Raw genomic sequence first — 5,000 nt, 5'->3', positions numbered from 1 at the left:
TGACACCAGTCGAGCCGGAGATGGTCTCCGACTACCTGGGCGTCGATGACGCGGGCGATGCCGTCTTTAACCGCCACCACGTCAGGCTTGCGGATTCCCTCAGGTGTGCGGAGGTGGGGCTCCACAGAGACGTTGAAGCCCCTCTGCGCGAGTCCACGGGCGACATAGCGCACGATCGCGTCATGCCGCTTAACCCGGGACCCGTGCGTCCTGAAGCAAGCCTGTAACACGTGGTTGGCGGTCTCTACGGCCTGGCAGCCCGCGCGGCATCTGGTGTCCGCCTCCCGCCCGCGACTGCGCCGTGCCTTCGTGGGGAAGGCGTTGATGCGGGCGCGGAGAGCGTCGATGAAGTTACGCCCAGATAGCAGGCGACTGGTGTCAGCGACCCACTGGTGTTGCCCCTTGACGGCGGCGGAAGATGACAGCGCCGCACCGTCAAAGGCAACGTGCAGGCGCGCGGCCCACATCTCTCCAACCTGCGTCGACGATTTGAGGAGGTGGCCCTCCCACATAAGATGCCGCTCCAGCGCCTCAATCTCACGCTGCACCTCGTCCCGGCCTGCACCGTCGGCGGCTGGCCCAATCCTCTTCAGCGCCAGGAGACGGGACCGGCGAAGTGTTGGCCCCATCCATCGGCATGATGGGATGCCGAGGCCTCCCTGGGCTACAGGAGCGTGGAAGTAGCCCAGGGGAGTGTCCGCCGGAAGGCGGAACCATCTCCTGACGGCGGCACGGATGGTCACATCTGCCGCTTTCAACGCACCCACTCGGGTGCGGCTGAGGGCCAGCCCATGGTACAGGCCAGGCAGAAGTACGGTGGTGAGGGCGTGGAGGCGCTGTTGCGGCTTGAGCGGAGCTCGGGAGATGACGTCCAGCTGCTCCACCAGGTGGCGTCGTGGGTTGAAAACGCAGCGACCCGCGGTGGAGAATTGCAGTCCCAGGTACCGGAAGGTTTCACCCACACGTAGGGCGGGCACGGTGGCGTTGCCCGCTTTGAAGGTAACGTCGGCGTCGACCTTCACCTTCTTGTCGCGCCCAGACGCGACTAAGGCGAGGGTGAAACACTTCCGGGCGTTGATCTGCAGCCCCAGATGGGCGAGGGCTGCGACGGCTGCGTCGATGAGGGACTGCAATCCCCTCGCGGTCGATGCAAAAAGCAGGACGTCATCTGCGAAGGCCGCAGCGTTAACTCTGCGACCAAGGATCCGAGCTCCGATGTGGGAGGGAAGTTGACTCAAAACATAGTCCACCGCGAAATTGAAAAGGAGGGGGGAGAGGGGGTCACCCTGACGCACACCCCTAGCCGGCTGCAGGGGCACGCCCACGTCGGCGCCGCCCGCTATCACTGTCGTGCTACCCTCGTAACACCTTTCGACGTACTCAATAAAGCAATCCGGCAGGCCATGAGCCCTCAGCACGGGGCGGAGGGCAGCATGGTCCACCGAATCGAACGCTTTAGAGACGTCGATCGATGCCACAAAAACAGAGCGACAGGAGCGGACTGCGTCGGTGAGAGCAGTGTCCAAGATGAAGGTGTTTTCCAACATCCCATCCCGGGGGATGAATGCCCGCTGACGTTCGTCCACAGCACATGCACGCATCAGGCGTGACGCGAGAACCTTGTGAAAGGTCCGCGCCAACACCGAGCAGACCGTAATGGGGCGAAAGTCAGCGGGGGATGTTGGTGCAGCCGTTTTGGGGAGAAGTGACGTCCGGGCGCGAAGCAGACGCTCGGGGAGGGCGCGGGCCAGGAGGAAGAGGTTCAAGAGTTTCACCAGGACTTCATGCGGCAGGCGCCGCAGCTCCGCTGGAGTCAGGCCGTCCGGCCCGGCTGCCGATCCCCTGGGCGGCAAGGCAGCAGCGACCTCCTCACGTGTGACCGGCCCCCATAGGCACTCAGGAGCGACAGGCTCCGAGTGCGGGAGAAGGCGGTCACGGATGAAGCCGGCGGTGGAGATCGGCTTCTTCGTGAAGAGGTCCGCCCAGAAGTCCAGCAGACCGGGGATGTCGGGTGGCGGCTGCAGCAGGGTGCCGTCCAGCAAGCCGCGCACGCAACGTGCACGCGACCTACGGAAGGCGTCCTGTGTGCGCGCGTATTCCCAGCGGCGCCGCTTGCGCTTCTGCAGCGGCGGGGCGGCAGGCGGCCGCTTGGATGATTGGCGCGGCCGCTGTGTCCTGGTGATCGACCTCTCCCCCCTGGACCCGACCGACGCAAGGGCATCCGGGAGCATGCCCAGGATGACATCGGGCGGCGTGCCCCGCCCCAGACCAATGACTCGATCCAGGGCAGAGAAACGCTGGGCGGAAGCAGGCAGCCCCGCCAGATGCTCCCAGATGGCGGCGTCAGTCGGCCCCTCCGGCGGCGGCCTGGTGGTGTCGGCCGCGAAGTCCTCGGCTGCGTCGACGGGCGGCGCAGCGGCCTCGCCCGCGTCAGGCAGCGAGCTCGCTGCTCCACGGCGGGACGCCGGCTCTTCGCCCCGACCGATCTCAAGTGCCTCCATGAATTGGCGGACAAGCTGCTTGTGGGCAGCTTGCCGCCGTCGGCACTTGATTGCCTCAAGCGTTCGGTCGGGGAACATCCTGGTAAGTTCTTGATTTACAAAGAAGAACCGGGCGTCCCTCTCAAGGAACAGTTCGGCCTCTGCCTTGGCGAGCGACAGGACTTCTTCCTCCGTCCACCTCGCGCGATGCCTCTCCGTCACGATCTCAGCGTTGGCGGCCGCAGGATGTTGGCGGCGGCGATGGACCCCGAGACCGTTCTTCGTGGTAAAAGTGCGGTGGCACTCACTGCAAGCAAAGGGAGCTACACAAACTATCGCATTTTCGTTACGGCCGGTTGGCCGGATAGGTGCTGGGGTAGCTGGGGTGGCACCTTCAGCGGAAGGGCCACCATCTCTTGTTTCTTGTCGGCTGCCCCCAACTATAAAGGGATAATGCGAGGGGGGGCTGGTAACCCCCCCAAGCCCCTGGTGCGGTCTTCCACTCTGCGAAAATCAGCGGGCCCACGAGAAGGGGAGAAGACCGCAGGAGAGGAGAGGCTAAGAGGGCTAGGCCCATGTATTGCGCATCACTCTCCCTGTAACTATAACCCAAGGAAGGCACCTCGCAGCAGCAGCACGACTACATCAAGACCGCACTTCGAAAAGCTAAGTCCGGATGCAGCCACACCGCCGCCACTTGGCCACCTTAAGAGAGTCATAGTTACTCCCGCCGTTTACCCGCGCTTGCTTGAATTTCTTCACGTTGACATTCAGAGCACTGGGCAGAAATCACATTGCGTCAACACCCGCTAGGGCCATCGCAATGCTTTGTTTTAATTAGACAGTCGGATTCCCCCAGTCCGTGCCAGTTCTGAGTTGATCGTTGAATGGCGGCCGAAGAGAATCCGCGCACCCGCGCGCCCCCGGAGGAGCACGCTAAGGCGGACGCGGCCTCGCAGCAAGGAAGATCCGTGGGAGGCCAAGGCACGGGACCGAGCTCGGATCCTGCACGCAGGTTGAAGCACCGGGGCGCGAACGCCGCGCAGGCGCGCGCATCCTGCACCGCCGGCCAGCACGAGGCCGACCAACGGCGAGAGCAGACCACGCCCGCGCTAAACGCCCGCACTTACCGGCACCCCTACGGCACTCACCTCGCCCAGGCCCGGCACGTTAGCGCTGACCCACTTCCCGACCAAGCCCGACACGCCCCGATCCTCAGAGCCAATCCTTATCCCGAAGTTACGGATCCAATTTGCCGACTTCCCTTACCTACATTATTCTATCGACTAGAGGCTCTTCACCTTGGAGACCTGCTGCGGATATGGGTACGAACCGGCGCGACACCTCCACGTGGCCCTCTCCCGGATTTTCAAGGTCCGAGGGGAAGATCGGGACACCGCCGCAACTGCGGTGCTCTTCGCGTTCCAAACCCTATCTCCCTGCTAGAGGATTCCAGGGAACTCGAACGCTCATGCAGAAAAGAAAACTCTTCCCCGATCTCCCGACGGCGTCTCCGGGTCCTTTTGGGTTACCCCGACGAGCATCTCTAAAAGAGGGGCCCGACTTGTATCGGTTCCGCTGCCGGGTTCCGGAATAGGAACCGGATTCCCTTTCGCCCAACGGGGGCCAGCACAAAGCGCATCATGCTATGACGGCCCCCATCAACATCGGATTTCTCCTAGGGCTTAGGATCGACTGACTCGTGTGCAACGGCTGTTCACACGAAACCCTTCTCCGCGTCAGCCCTCCAGGGCCTCGCTGGAGTATTTGCTACTACCACCAAGATCTGCACCGACGGCGGCTCCAGGCAGGCTCACGCCCAGACCCTTCTGCGCCCACCGCCGCGACCCTCCTACTCGTCAGGGCTTCGCGGCCGGCCGCAAGGACCGGCCATGACTGCCAGACTGACGGCCGAGTATAGGCACGACGCTTCAGCGCCATCCATTTTCAGGGCTAGTTGCTTCGGCAGGTGAGTTGTTACACACTCCTTAGCGGATTCCGACTTCCATGGCCACCGTCCTGCTGTCTTAAGCAACCAACGCCTTTCATGGTTTCCCATGAGCGTCGATTCGGGCGCCTTAACTCGGCGTTTGGTTCATCCCACAGCGCCAGTTCTGCTTACCAAAAGTGGCCCACTTGGCACTCCGATCCGAGTCGTTTGCTCGCGGCTTCAGCATATCAAGCAAGCCGGAGATCTCACCCATTTAAAGTTTGAGAATAGGTTGAGGTCGTTTCGGCCCCAAGGCCTCTAATCATTCGCTTTACCGGATGAGACTCGTACGAGCACCAGCTATCCTGAGGGAAACTTCGGAGGGAACCAGCTACTAGATGGTTCGATTAGTCTTTCGCCCCTATACCCAGCTCCGACGATCGATTTGCACGTCAGAATCGCTACGGACCTCCATCAGGGTTTCCCCTGACTTCGTCCTGGCCAGGCATAGTTCACCATCTTTCGGGTCCCAACGTGTACGCTCTAGGTGCGCCTCACCTCGCAATGAGGACGAGACGCCCCGGGAGTGC

General features: G+C 62.5%; 1 pseudogene; it reads right to left on the bottom strand.

Moving 5' to 3' along the window:
* Positions 1-5,000, bottom strand: part of LOC124733918 — a 7,960-nt pseudogene that overhangs the window by 1,891 nt on the left and 1,069 nt on the right.

Source organism: Schistocerca piceifrons, unplaced genomic scaffold, assembly GCF_021461385.2.
Source record: "Schistocerca piceifrons isolate TAMUIC-IGC-003096 unplaced genomic scaffold, iqSchPice1.1 HiC_scaffold_1416, whole genome shotgun sequence".
Lineage (NCBI taxonomy): Eukaryota > Metazoa > Arthropoda > Insecta > Orthoptera > Acrididae > Schistocerca > Schistocerca piceifrons.
Note: the sequence above shows the minus strand (reverse complement) of the source record. Positions and strands in the feature narration are given on the sequence as shown.